Source organism: Myotis davidii, unplaced genomic scaffold (genome assembly GCF_000327345.1).
Source record: "Myotis davidii unplaced genomic scaffold, ASM32734v1 scaffold967, whole genome shotgun sequence".
In the NCBI taxonomy this organism is placed as follows: Eukaryota; Metazoa; Chordata; class Mammalia; order Chiroptera; family Vespertilionidae; genus Myotis; species Myotis davidii.
In genome coordinates this window covers 550,339-565,014 of record NW_006383014.1, presented here as the reverse complement: position 1 = coordinate 565,014, position 14,676 = coordinate 550,339, and the positions used below count along the sequence as shown (strand labels likewise).

General features: G+C 40.5%; 1 protein-coding gene across 4 annotated transcripts in view; it reads right to left on the bottom strand.

The window, feature by feature from the left end:
• The window catches only part of LEF1 (lymphoid enhancer binding factor 1), a 136,473-nt gene that overhangs the window by 76,385 nt on the left and 45,412 nt on the right, over positions 1-14,676 (bottom strand). The window lies entirely within an intron of this gene.

Below are 14,676 nucleotides of genomic sequence, written 5' to 3'. Positions count from 1 at the left end.
ATCTGTACACTATCTAATGAGGGGGTGGGGGGGGATAAGATGTGAATTAATCACTTTCAATACAATGTGAAAAACGCTCCAAGTGAGGCATAAAAATGTCTATCAGAAATGGTTATTTGTAGTAATCAAATAAATACTATCACAGATAAAATCAATAAGCACTACCCAAACTATTAAATCATGGGCAACACTTTCACTTTGGAAAAATAAAGCCAGGTGAAACCTCTTTCCACCCGCCTCTAGGCTGAATCAATGCATTTCTTTGGCTTCCATTCTTTCTCCAATTCCCAACCTTATCAGACCCGCTGCTCCCAAGGGAAGAAGAAAGGAATTCAGAAAATCAAGTTTTCTTGAACACCTTTGCAGAAGTCTAGCCATTCATTTCAACATCTTTCTTGATTATACAGAAATCTCAGTTCTAAATTGTTTAGTCCAGCGGTTGCCAACTGGTGGTCCATGAGGTCCAAAATGTTGACAACCGCTGGTCAACCAACTTACTAGAACAGTGGTTCTCAACCTTCTGGCCCTTTAAACACAGTTCCTCATGTTGTGACCCAACCATAAAATTATTTTCGTTGCTACTTCATAACTGTAATGTTGCTACTGTTATGAATTGTAATGTAAATATCTGACATGCAGGATGGTCTTAGGTGACCCCTGTGAAAGGGTTGTTCGACCAAAGGGGTCGCGACCCACAGGTTGAGAACCGCTGCACTAGAAAGAGCTAGAAAAATACAAAACTTTCCCCCAAAACCAATGGTCAATTTGAATACTCTTTGTCTCTAACATTCTAAGAGCATTTGAATTCCAAAGAAAATTATAATTTTAGGAGAAAAAATAAATCTCTGAATTGTAGTTTCTCAAAGCCTCAGTCATAATTTTTTTTTTTGTAAAGGGTAGTTAGAAGCTCAAACCATGTAGGATTGCATGAATTTTGAATACTTTGCTATCAAAAAACATGGTTCTTCATGAATAATGGGAGAAGCAGAAGGAAAGAGAACAAAGTAAAAGAACACTTTTCTGGATTCTGAGAAAATTCCAGATACAGGACAAAAAGCCTGCTCTGGGCATCCTACTTAAAAAAACAAAAACAAAAAACAAAAAACTGTTGGCAGTTGTTCTCTTCACTCTCCATAAGTCTACCCAACAACGAAGTATTCCCAATTAATTCAGGTCACATCTCAGCATTCTAATTGTTTAATAAAGTTAGCAATATCCTGAGTTTATCTTATGTTAGGCACACATTGTAGGCACAAAAATGTGGTATCAATATTGGGAGGGTACTTATATAGGGTATACGCCTAAGAATCACATGTGTATTCATTCTCTGAACAATTTTCTTAGCCTGTCTGAAGTACCAATAATAAACAGCATCTATTTAGGAAAGAAACACGGTCCTCTTATGGGCAGCAATGCTATTTACAGAGTGAATAGTCACCAAGGTATTCAGTAGTGATCCATTTCTCATTTATTTTCTTCCATTAATATCATCAGCCCCAATGATCACTTACAGAAAAATGGTATTTCATACACTTCCCTTTGAGTTTAAGGATGAGTTAAAATAGTCTTTCAAATTTCTCCCTTTATACAAGGATTTCAGAACAGCAGCTGGAATTTAGGCTAAAAGAAAAAGAGGAAGAATAGCCTGTCACACAGGTGACGCGACCAATTACTAAGACTGCTTACATGATTCTCTTTAAATGAAGTGATTAAGAGCTTGGCAAATGGGATCCTTAAAGGCACCAAAATACACAGTCCTACGATGCTGTGTTATCAGTCTATGATTATTAACTGTTTACAGTTTATCAAAAGGCTCTCCAGTTAATTTGCTATAAAGCAAAAATAACATGTTTCCTTTCTCACCCTCCCCAAATTGCCTCCTGGACCTTAGGCTTGTCCCTAACCACAAAGGAAAATTGTTAAGGTATACTCTTTTTTTTTTTGTTTTAAACGATATTAAATTATGACATGGTAATGGTGGTGCCACATAAAATTAGTTTTCTCTAATTTAAACCACTGAAAAGTACTTAAAGCAATGCCAACACAATTATGCAACAGGCCATTACAAAAACACACTTTCGCCCTGGCACGTGTGTCCAAAGCTTAGAGCATCGGTCATCCCACCAAAGGGTCCTGGGTTCAATTCACAGTCAAGGGCACATACCTCGGTTGCAGGTTCAATCCCCAGCCCTGGTCAGAGCACGTGCAGGAAGCAACCAATGGATGTGTCTCTCTCAACTCAATTCTCTCTCTCTCTCGCTCTCTCTCTCTCTCTCCCTCTCCCTCCCCGCCCCTCCCTTCCTCTGTTTCCTCTGTTCCACTTCCACTCTCTCTAAAAATCAATGGAAAATATATCCTTAGGTAAGGATTAATAACCAACAAACAAAAACACACACTTCCATGTATCATTAGACACAATTTTAGTCCAAAGAAAGACATTTGGAAACATTGAACTCTCCATCAACAGCATCCAAGTTAATCTCCATAAATTACCCAAGTCGTCTAAAGAGGTCACAGGGATCAACCCATAAGCCTTTGTTTTGGGTGGTGACCTTGCACAAGCCACTATATGCGACTAGTGACAGTTATGCTTTTGTGAGGCAAAGCCCCTTTGGGAACATAAATACATTTTTTAAAATTTCTGGTAGACTTCTGAAAATCAGGCAAAACCTGCTCTTGTGCAGCTTGCCATGTAGTATAAACAGTATCTTGAATAAAAAGCTTAAAATGTAAAACATTCCCAGTAAAAGAAGTGAGGGGTGTGTAATACAGGGTATAATGACAGAACAATGAGATTGTTTTTACAAACCACACACAAAATATTCAGGATTATTTCTTTCTCGTTCAGCAAGTACACCAAACTGAGGTTTGGATTTAGGTCAAACAGGAGAGAAATTTCAAATGCAAGTTCAGAGTATTTTCGATGACTTGAATGAGGATCTAATTAGGCAATGGGGTAAGAGATTCAGGAAACCAAAACATTACAGGTTTAGACTGATGTGCTACTCAAGCAAGATGAAATAAAGGTAAGACAATGGGGGCCCCCCAAATTGATTTCATATCCAAAGTATGTGAAATATGTACGCAGTAGTCTGGCTAATAGTACTGTCTTAGTTCTCCGTTATTAGCACGACATGACATTGACATTCTAGAGACAACTGAGTCCCCAGTAGAGAGGTTAACTGTCCTCCCCTCAGCCCGGAATGCTACCCCATTCTGTACACCAAAGTCTTACTGGTGTCTTAAAGCACACACTTCCCCATGAACCTTTCTCATGGTCCCAGTTAGAATCCTCTTACTCCTCCCAAATCTCCTGCATTTTGAGTTTCATTTACGGCCTTTTCAAAATAGCGCCTTGGCATAGAGCAAACAGGGCCTATCTCACACTCTGCTTTGAGGCCTAAGCAGGAAGGCATCATGGGCCATGCCAGGTGTTTCTTTATGTGTGTTTTCTTTTTATGAAAATTACTCAATAATGGTTAATGAATCAGCATGCATCAGATTCACCTGTAGGGCTTAATGAAAAACAGGTTTCTGGACCTCACCCACAGAGTTCTCGGTAGACTTGGGATGGGACTAGAAATGAGAATTTCTAAGAAGTTCCCAGGTGATGCTGATGTTACTGATCCGGAGACCACACTCTGAGAACCGGAGGTTAGATCAACCTCATGAAACAGAAGATTATCATACAACCTTTATCTACAATTTAAACTTTACAGTGATGCTAGCATTCTATGTAATCATGCGACATAAGTAATCAATGCAAAGCAATTACAGACTCCTCTATCAGTAGGTCCTGCACTGGCTGGCATGGCACCTCCTGTTTAGTTTATGTCCTAATTCTCGGAATGGGCTGGGGCTCATTCTCTCAGAGAAACCTCTGCTGGAGCTCATCCATCTAAGGCTGAACAACTGTCTCTGATGTTAATAAATTCGGGGTGGGAAGACTCTAGAGGTCCAGTTTCCTACTCAATAAACTCTTTCGACAATATCCTTATGAGGTGGTTCAGAGCACCTCCCCACCCCCTCCAAGAGTGATTTCAGTGTTTGAGATGTCATTGTGTTGGAAAAGAATCCCAATAATCCCATTTACTGTGAAGTGTGTGAAAGTCTTCCTTTAACTAGGCTGGTATTTTTCTTTCCAAGACTTCTACTTACCCACTGATATAGGCCCCATAACTCTTTGACTGAAACCTTTGGGACTGTATGTTTTATAAATTAATTTTTCTGATTTTAGAAAAGTAATATTTGGGGGGGGGGAAGGAAAGTAATATTTTGGCACACATACTGTATATTATGCATTGCCCTCAGTCGGGTCCAAAGGCAGAAGTCTATAATCAAACACATTTTTACTTTTGCAATGAGGCATATAAATATTCATGCGTAGTGAAATAAAGACCATAAACAACTTCACATTAATTAGGGTCAGATTCTGCCACCAAATTCACAAAAACCCCTCAATTTTCAGATATTTTTCAATTCCAAATTTATGAGTAAAGGATTGTGGGCCTGTATGATTTTGTCCTCTGTGATTCCACACTAAGCAGTCCTTCAACTATTTGAAGACACTCACCACTATGCCTCTTCCTACATGTCACCATTTTTCTAAATTATCAACTGATAAAGTAATCCAGTGTAATGAAAGAGGACTAGGAAAAAGGTCAACTACTCACCCAAAGCAACCTTATTTCAGTATTTAAAGTTCAAATGTGCAGTAATGTAAGAGCACGGGAGGAGGAGCCGTCAAAGGAAGTAGCACTCAATCTTAGAAAAGAGACCTGTGAAGCTGATGGGCGAGACAGTGGTTTAATTAATCCAAGGCATGGGTGAAGAATGAAGCTTTCTGTGACACCAAAACAGAGTAAAAAGAGGAGAACTAATCCTTGTTGACCACTACTATGTGCCAGGTACTGTGTTTGATGATTTACATACATGACCTCCAACTGCCCTGTGAAGCAGGAGGTGTCATCATTTCTTACAGGAGAAAAGTAACACCTTGAGATGTTAACTGCTTAAAGTCACACAGCAAGCCAAAGGCAAAACCAGGATTCTTATCGTATTCTGAAGTCTATGAGAGATCCTTCCAATATCCCCAAAGGCCACTGATGAATGGCTCCGTGAATTCGTTCTTGGCCAGCCTCTACACACATTTTAATCAATGCCTTTCAAGAGATGCCTGCCTTTCAAAATCCAAGAGGACAAGAAAATGGGAAGAATAAAAAATACTGTATCACTGTATTCAAATAAACCAAAATGGCTAAAAATGACCAAGTGACGTTGAGAAGGGGCAATTTAATATGGATGAATGTAAAACTTTACAAGTTATGGTTCCATACACCAACATATTGAAGGAAGACAGAAATTTTAGTTGCATAAAATTAAGAGCCTAGGTATCAAGAGGTGATTAAAACTAAATCCTCCGGCTACGTTAACAGACCTCTGATGTCAGAAGGCGGGAGGCCTCAGATCAGTCCTATGCTGTAGTGGTCAGACCCAGTCTGAAGTACTGAGTAGTTCAAACCTCAAGCTTTTATTGAACCAAGCACATATGTGGAGGGAGGTGTACAGAACAGCAAAAGTTCCAAAACCAAGGGCGTGGAAGAACTAAGAATGTCTGTTTCATCTGGAGGAGTCAAAAAGGGTGGGAGGAAAGCAAATGGCAGCAGTCTCAAATACATACGGACCAGTGCTTCCATGTCTTGTCAGTGACGGCCCTGAAATGCAGGGTCCCTCTGGGGGTGGGGTGGGAGGTGGGGAGGACTGAGAGGTGAGGGAGTTACTCCTGAGGAGGTCTGGCCTCACCGGGGAGAAGTAGCGCTGTGTACATCAGCCGGATGGGATGTCCAGCCAGGCCACGTTTAAAGCCCCTCCCATTCTTTAGGTTCGGTTCTGGGGCACTGAACAGCCTGCAGGCAACAATGGCTTTGTCCCCTGAGGACCTCTAACAGTGGGAATTGGGAGCAAGTAGGCCAGCTGAGTGACATTTCAATAGACTGCCAGCAGGGGAGAGATTTTCAGGCAAGCAGAGACTTGTAGCTCTCCTCAAGCCCTACAGGGTAGGTAATTATCCACTCCGAATCCTCCAGAGGCTAACCCGCTGGAGCCTGCAATTCCTTCTGCCCTCCTCCCACTCATCCCATTGGCCGAGGCTCAAATACACATGGACCGAGGAATCTCTTCTTTTTGGCTTCATCATACGTATATCCTTCTCCCCCACCCTGCCCAAATGTACATCAAAGAGTTTGTGTGATTAAATACATCCCTTTAAAATTCCTTCATCTGACTTCTTTCTTAGCCATCCATAAAGAAAAAGTCACAAAATTATTGGACAAACAGGCCAATCGAACAAAAACTGATCTCATTTTACCTGGAAGAAGTGTAAATGCTTCTTATAGGAAGATGATGATGTGGAGTTACAATTCAGGTAGAAAAAAAACAACAACATGGTAGACAAGAGAAGAAAAAACAACAACCCTCTGAACTTAAATGCAAAATGATTTCCAGAAGATTATCATATTTAAAACTTGAAAATTATAAAGACGAGCTCATTTTTTCCAAGATGCACAAGCACACTACAAGTTCTACAAAGAACTCTTACCTTTCAAATTTCCATGTGGTGTTGGGTTTAGCACTTTATAAATTATACATCTCTACCATTTCTGCTTTGTCCTTCTACTATAAAAATTCTCCCACACCCTCAATACTTTAGTTACACTGGCTATTCAACCAAATATTCTAAAAGCAAAGGGTTAATATTTATAGAAGCACGTGTGTGTTAAATTGCCAGTTCAAATGCTTCTAATAAAATAATGTACAACTCCTTAAATTTCCTTTAAAAAAAAAACTTTAGATAGTTATGCCACATACTAACATTCCAGATTTGGATATCCCATTCAAATCTGGAAAGCTCAGCAATACTTAGGATCAAATGCCCAAAAGTTGCCGGTTAGGATTCTTACAGCTGCAGAACTAGTTATGATTCACATGTCTTACACAGCGTGATAGTATCTTAAAGTACCTGAAGGGTCAAATTAAGGGTCATGTGCCCTCCGATAAGATTTGTATTTTCTTTCAAAAGCATAAATGTTTGTGATTATTTACCCAGCTATACTTGTTATATTTTGAAGTAATGTTCTAACTTCAAATGGCCAAGAGTAGAATGAGAGATACTGTCCAAAATTTTTTATGAAGCTATTATATAGGTATGTAGACACTGAAAATTACAGCTATCAATTAGAGCTCTGAGTGTTCCTTTACAATTCTGAGGTTGACCAAAACATCACATTGTACACTTTAAGTATATACACTTTTTATTTGTTAATTATACCTCAATAAAGCTGGGGAAGGGAGAATTTAAGAGGTTCTCTGGTCATTTCTGCTAAGGATAAAGCTATTTCACTCAGGATAAGTTTCTTCTGGCTTGTTATAAAGTCAGTGTTTTTATTTTAAATACTTTAAAATTGATGTTAATTAACACTAATTAAAATACATTTTTAGAGCCCCTCCCCAAAGAAATATCCTTCAAATTACAGAATTTTGAAGCTAAAGGGAGCAAAACTGTTAAATAAGTTACTTTCAAAAATTTTTTACAAGAACAGAATCATCAAAGTTGGTGATTTACTTTTAAAACAGAAGGTTCGAGTAATATTTTGAATATCATAAAGTTGCCTTCACACTGCAACTTAGATTTCCATTTGGAGTTTGTGTGAGAGAACAAACGCTGCCCTCAGGGACCGAGGAGGGAAGGGTCAGAGGCCGTGTGTGCTGCAGGCCAGGGGATCGGTCTGAGCGCAGAAAGGACAGATGCCAGAGACTGTGCTGCCCAGGGCCTGCCTTGACGCTGAAGGACCATAATCATCCCAAACCCTGCTGGTCTCATCCACCATAGCCCTAAATATAAATTTTAGATCTATAACCCATATTTTATTTGACTAAAAACATTTGAAATACGGCTTTCTTTTTTACCATGCCGAATATTAGTGAATTACACATGTATGTACTCTGTAATAAGCACTTAAGATTGTCCTCTGGAATACATCCAACTACATATAAAATGCCTAAATATAACATTCATGTAATTAAAGTTTATTTTTCCTGTGAAAGAGATAAGCTATTTCCTGTGGAATATTAAAAAGGCTAGGAAAAATATGAACTATGGTTTTTCCCTAAATTCCAAATTACTGCAACCTAAGAGTTTAAGGAATTTCTTTTTTTAAAAAATATATTTTATTGATTTTTACAGAGAGGAAGGGAGAGAGATAGAGAGTTAGAAACATCAATGAGAGAGAAACATCGATCAGCCGCCTCCTGCACATCTCCTACTGGGGATGTGCCCGCAACCAAGGTATATGCCCTTGACCGGAATCGAACCTGGGACCTTTCAGTCTGCGGGCTGACGCTCTATCCACTGAGCCAAACCGGTTTCGGCTTTAAGGAATTTCTAACTATATATTTTTTCCCATGATTATACCATCTTTAGGACCACAACAACAAAACCTCCTGATTTTGCACCTTCGATCGAAATTCAGGCTTAGCTAAGACAGGCTGGACTCTCCACTTCCCTCCATAGCCTGTGCTCTACTCTGGGAACAGGTCATGAAGAAACTCAAATATCAACAATGCGTAAGTAGAGAAGATAGTACGTCTCAGACAATAACAAAATGCAAATCATGTTTTAACTGAAAGCAGAAAAGGTGTTCTTTCCTTACAACAATAATAATAGCTAATATTTATTAGCACCTAAATGTCAAGTATGCTTCGCATTTGCACTGCCTTTACACAAAGCATTGGGTGGCTACTACTATTATTCCCTTTATACAGATAGGGAAATAAGGATTAAAATACTTAACTTGCTTAAGGTCCCACACAGCCAAGTGGTGGAGCTCGGATTCACGCACAGGCAATCTGATTCATGAGCTTTAAACACTGTATTACATGTACATACACGTGTAGACACCCACACACACACACACACACACACACACACACGTGACTATGCTGACAGTTACCCTAGCACAGACATTTCTATATAACAGGCGCTTAGGAACAGCAATCTGGTTGGAAGGAGGGATTAGGGATTCTACCTTGAGGTATGTTTTCACTTAGCACAGAAGTTTATTTGGGGTGAGGATACTGCCAGAGATTATGGAGGCTAGCACCCAGCCACCCCACCCCACCCCTCCCCAACCAACTGCCTGGAGCCAACGCTGCCTGCATGAGAGTAAGAGTTCAGACTTTAGGGCTGGGATGTCAGGAATTCACAGGTCTTCCACCTGGGCCAGAACGGAGCGTGCTGGGGCATGGTACCCAGGGGTGGCATACACCACCCTGCCCCATTTTCCTCTTCTGCCTTCTTTCCTTCCTTGCATGTGAACTTGAAGTCACTTGTAACAACATCCTCTAAGTAGCCTGGAAGGATGACAAGATGGGATTACGGATAGGAAATGGTAGAGAGAGACTGGAGTGAGAATGTTAGCTGAATCCAGCCTGAAGGAGAGTCAGAGGACAAAGGCCTAAAAATACAGACTGCGATTCCCCACCTTTGCTTAATGATAAGAAACGAGGAAGAATCTGTACTCACTTCTTCTCTCAAGGCCTACAGCACATACGCTAAGCTTCAGTGTTTATAATAGAGTACATTCATTAATGGTTCAGAAAAAACATTTACGCCTTCGGTGTTTGGAAAGGGCTCAGACATTTCTCTGCTCATTAACTCTAGACCAGGAAATAAAAAGTTGCAACCCAGAGTGTGTGGTTGTTTTCCATTTGAGTTTATTTAATTTTCAAAACAGTGAGTCATCTGAACTATGCAAATGAAAGCTATGATGGTTTTACTCAAATGACTAACTATAGTTTATATATAGAACATGTTTCTTTAAATAGAAGAGAATCCAGTTCTCTATATTAGCTAAGCCAACTATCCTCTTCTCCCTTAAAATCTGGAAACTGATGACCCGGCAAGGGGCAGCCAGGGCTCCCAGGGGCTGGGGCAAGATGCGGAGCGGGCCCCAGGCACAGGCTCAGGTACACCCCTCTAGCAGGCGCGGAAACTGAAGGGAGACCAAGGCGGGTGGAGAGTGAAATGTGTGCTGCCATCTGATGGGAGACCGTCAGGAAAGCTAGGGAAGGAACTCTAGATTGGATAATCTCAGAAATGTTCACAACTATAAAATTAGTGAGCAACAGGTTCACTATTCTGAAGACTATCTAACAATATAAGCCTTTTTTTTTTTTTCCTGTAACTTGGGATTCACAAAAATACATACTGGCTCATATATCAAAATGTTGGCCAAAATGCTTCAGATAGATACTTAGAGTTAATCTCCAAAAATATCTGACATTACCCACATGCAACAGAGGAAAAACACAGATTTCTTACCTCAGAAAGAATCCATGGGGCTTTCCAGCTCTCCTTAGAAATTTGGCTTGAAGAAAGCACACACACTATAGAGCTTTGCCTTGCTTTTCATGTAAACCTACAGCTTTCAATAAACATTAAAAAAAAAACTCCCCTCAATTTATATTCAAAATATCAAGGGATTATTGAAACCCCTAATTTGTGTTGAAGTCTGTGGCAAGTTTTATACCTTGAGTGAAATGCAATCTAATTCCTATGTGGTTATGTTTAGGGGATTGGGGGCGGAGGGGGGCGCAACTTTATTAAGCCAATGCTCCAGGCAGCCCTGGAGCAGACTGGATCCAGTTTGAAAGGAACTGGCAACCCTAAAACTTTTTGATAAGATAAAAATCCATTGATGTTGGCTCACACGAGGCCCACTTCGACTCTGCGCTTGTCCTCCGAGTTTCCTTGGCATATCGGCTCCCTTCCTCTATCTGCTTTAGCATAACTTTATTTTTCTCTTTTATCTTTCGATAACTGCACCCAGGGACCGGAGGGGATTGATTTTTTGTTTTGACTTATTGTTTGAAGATCTGTAACTCAAAGCAGCTCTCACGCCTCTGATGTCTAAGCTGGAGCAGCATAAAAGGTAAGCCCGGGCCTGGGTAGCAAGCTGAGCGGCAGCCATACCATCTTATAATCAGCCATCTAGGTTTTCATCTTCTTTTGCCTCCCCCCGCCCCCACCCCCAGCCCTCACCAGGGCTAGCTGGCAGAGTGTGAGGTTACTCCTACGCCTTTGTTAGGTGACAAGAGCAAGTTAAAATAAAAATAAATGCCTCGACAGCTTTGCGTGCCAGGGCTCTGAGATTAAATAGACTTCTACTTAGAGCAGAAAGTTATTTCCTACCTAGAAAAAGGCCCTGCTTTTAGCCACAGTGAAAGGAAACTTCAACACATTTCACGAGGTTGCTTTAGAAAAACAACAATTGAAAACAAGGGAAGATAGTAGGACTGACAAAACCATTTCCCCAAAAAGGGCTTAAGTAAAGATGAAAAAAAACACGATGCTTTTTAAAGGCTGACTAACAAATTCAAAACAAAAAAAAATGTTACTCTTGAACCAGAAGCTGTTCCCAGACAGACAACACTTATATAGGTTAGAAACTTGGTCATGTTTTCAGAATTTGATGTCAGGAGCATACATTCCAAATAAGCAAGTGTGATACCCGGAACTTCACCGTCTTTCTTCCAGGGTGATTATCAAATTATCAGGACTTCTTGTGCCTTAATTCAGCTCATATCACAATCACATGCTAGTGTACATACACCCAAGTACCCACAAGAGGTTTTGAGGGTCTGTTCCCTGAAGTTGCTCAGCTTGCTGAAATATGGTTACATACGCAAACATTATCTCCCAATTGTAACCTCATTTTCTGCTCTGCTGGACAGCATGACCAGCATTTGTCATCGTGACTCCCCCGCCCGCCACATCATTCATATGTCTATAATTGTCACCGAGATGTGGCATGTCAGCAGGACTCCAGTGTTCTCTGCTCCCCGTCTCCACACAGTCACTCAGGTAACAAACCCATAATCTTGTCCTGTTTTCATGATGGTTGAATTACACATAATTGTTTCTGCACAGTGATTGATTTCTGCCTGAATAGAGACCTCTGCCTTTTTTCAATGCAAGCGAGTGGCAGCCAAGTCTCTCCATCTAGGAGGAGGCAGCAGCCTTTGAAGAGATCAAAGCCAAGGCCGCAAGCAGTTGTGCGCCCTGGGAATATGGAAAGCCTTTATGCTCTCAACCCCATTTCCAGCATCATGTTGGATTGCAGCTGCATTACATTCTGCCAGCATTCTTAATGCTTTTAGTATTGACTCTGACATCACCGATGCTGTTTTAAAGTAACAAAAGCCGAAAGATGACTTATTTTCACAACTCTGTAATTGGAACATGCAAAGATGGGGGTGGGGAAGCAAGAATGAAGGGGAGGGGAGTACATTTGCTTTTAATTTAAAGCAGCACAAAAGAAAGGCAGCAACAACAAAAAAATTATATAAGTTTCCACAAATGAAAAACATGTTTTTCTTATGGAAAAACCGGCAGGGGCATTTTTATAACTCAGACCACACAAAATGAACTGATGGCTAAATACACACTTTTTCAAGCCTAGAGGGTAAAATGAAAACGATGGGGTAAGTGATTCCAATTGGGAAAGGGACTCTAACATGCCTCCATCCGCTCTGAGGGCTCTGCCGACACCTGATGCAAGGTGAACCAGCACAGCTGCTCACGAACAGCCCCACCCCCTCACCTGCTCCATTTCCAATCAATTAAATGAAGGTGAAATTTGCATTTGTAATAAATCACAGGTTATTTAGGAAACTGTAAATGCACAATTCCGTATTAACAGGAGAAAAACGAACAGAAAAGTCAGAGGAGGTTCTTGATCCTGGCTCCAGATATACAGGCACAAGTCTGTGTGCTATGGTTACACCTCAACTCCTGACTCAAAACCTGAAGCCACTGAACAAGGTAGAAAAATTCTTACGGATACAATAATCAAATCAACACTGGCATTCTACTCTTTCTTAAAATAGCTAATAAGAGCGAAGATATTTCTGATTTTTGAAAAAATTAAGGCACCTTGGTCACTGTTATTAAAAGCACATTGTGCAAATAATACATTACTGCATTTAAAATCAACATAGAAAGCAAGCAGGGCAACCATAAATCATTCTGCTACATATTTAGGGTTACACATGGTACTACTATGTATGTCCAGTAATCTCCACTCCCTCACTATCACAAAACCCTCTGATATTCCAATTCTAATACTTAAGTTGCTATTTTTGAAAATGTCTGCCCCAATTATTACACAGCTTTATACAGAAATTCCAAATGTAATAAATGACAAGGATTTAAGAGAGAGTGGGAAAGCAGAAGAATTTTAAAGCATTTACAAAATTGAATGCATCTTCTTTATTAAAGCCCTTTCTTGGCAAAGATTTAATATTGTTTATGCAGATATTAGTCAATGAACTATCCTTTTACTTTTCCAAGTCTAAGAGGTTCTGAAACTTATTGACATAGAAGAAATGACTATAAAATAACTTGCCTCTTTTCATTCTGTACAAAATCTCTCAGTTCTGAAACACCAAGTGACCGGTGAACAAAAGCTCCCTTTGTCTGTTTGATAGGATTTTGAATCAACAGGCCTGGTTGTAAGGCCCCAACTGTAAATTTTCTTGGAAAAGTTTGTCTGAAAAGGTGCTGATCTGGAAAACCCTTTCTTTTAGCAATGTGTCTACCTCAGTTTACTGGTTTTCAGTTTTGATGTTTGTGTTATTTGGAATTTGGTTTTTACTTTGTTCTGGAGGAAGGTGTGCAAACTACATGAATTCAGAATTGCAATAGCAAATTTCTATAGGAAAATATGAATTGTAACATGTCAAAGTCTAGATCTTTTTCTCTTGCAAAATGCTTGTTCCTGCCCAGCCAGTACAGCTCACTGGTTGAGCAACAACCTATGAAACAGGAAGTCACGGTTCGATTCCCAGTCAGGGCACATGCCTGGGTTATGGGCTCGATCCTTAGTAGGGAATGCGCAGGAGGCAACCAATCAATGATTCTCTCTCATCATTGATGTTTCTATTTCTCTCTCCCTCTCCGTTCCTCTCTGTAATCAATAAATATATATCTATATTAATAATAGAGGTATATGCAAATTTTGGGTATGTTCAGAGGTATATGCAAGATGCCATCACAGTAACAACCGAACAGGCTGCATGGGGCAACCAGGCCGGCAGGGGGGTTAGTGAGGGACGACCAAATGACTGAACAGCAGGCTGCGTGGGACTACCAGGCCAGCAGGGGGGCAGTTAGGGGGGATCAGGCAGGCAGGTAGGTGAGCAGTTAGGAGCCAGCGGTCCCAGATTGTGAGAGGGCCTAAACTGGCAGTCAGACATGCCCCAAAGGGTCCCGGATTGGAGAGGGTGCAGGCTGGGCTGAGGGGACGCCCCCATGCACGAATTTCGTGCACCAGGCCTCTAGAGAGTGTGTGTGTGTGTGTAATAAAAATGTTCTTTCCTTAATTTTACCATTTTCAGAAAATGCCAGAAATAAGTTCTAGTAATCAACTTATTTTCTCTAGGTGCCATTTTCTACATCCCAAGGCCCCACTTTATTCAGATTATCAGGCAAAAATACACTTATTTTATGATTCTATCACTGGCCTTCTCCATTAAAGTAACAAGCAAAATAGCTACTAGGAACATCGCAGGCTTCTCATTCCCACCTGAAAAAAAGTGGACAGACCCTTCAGCCTCTTT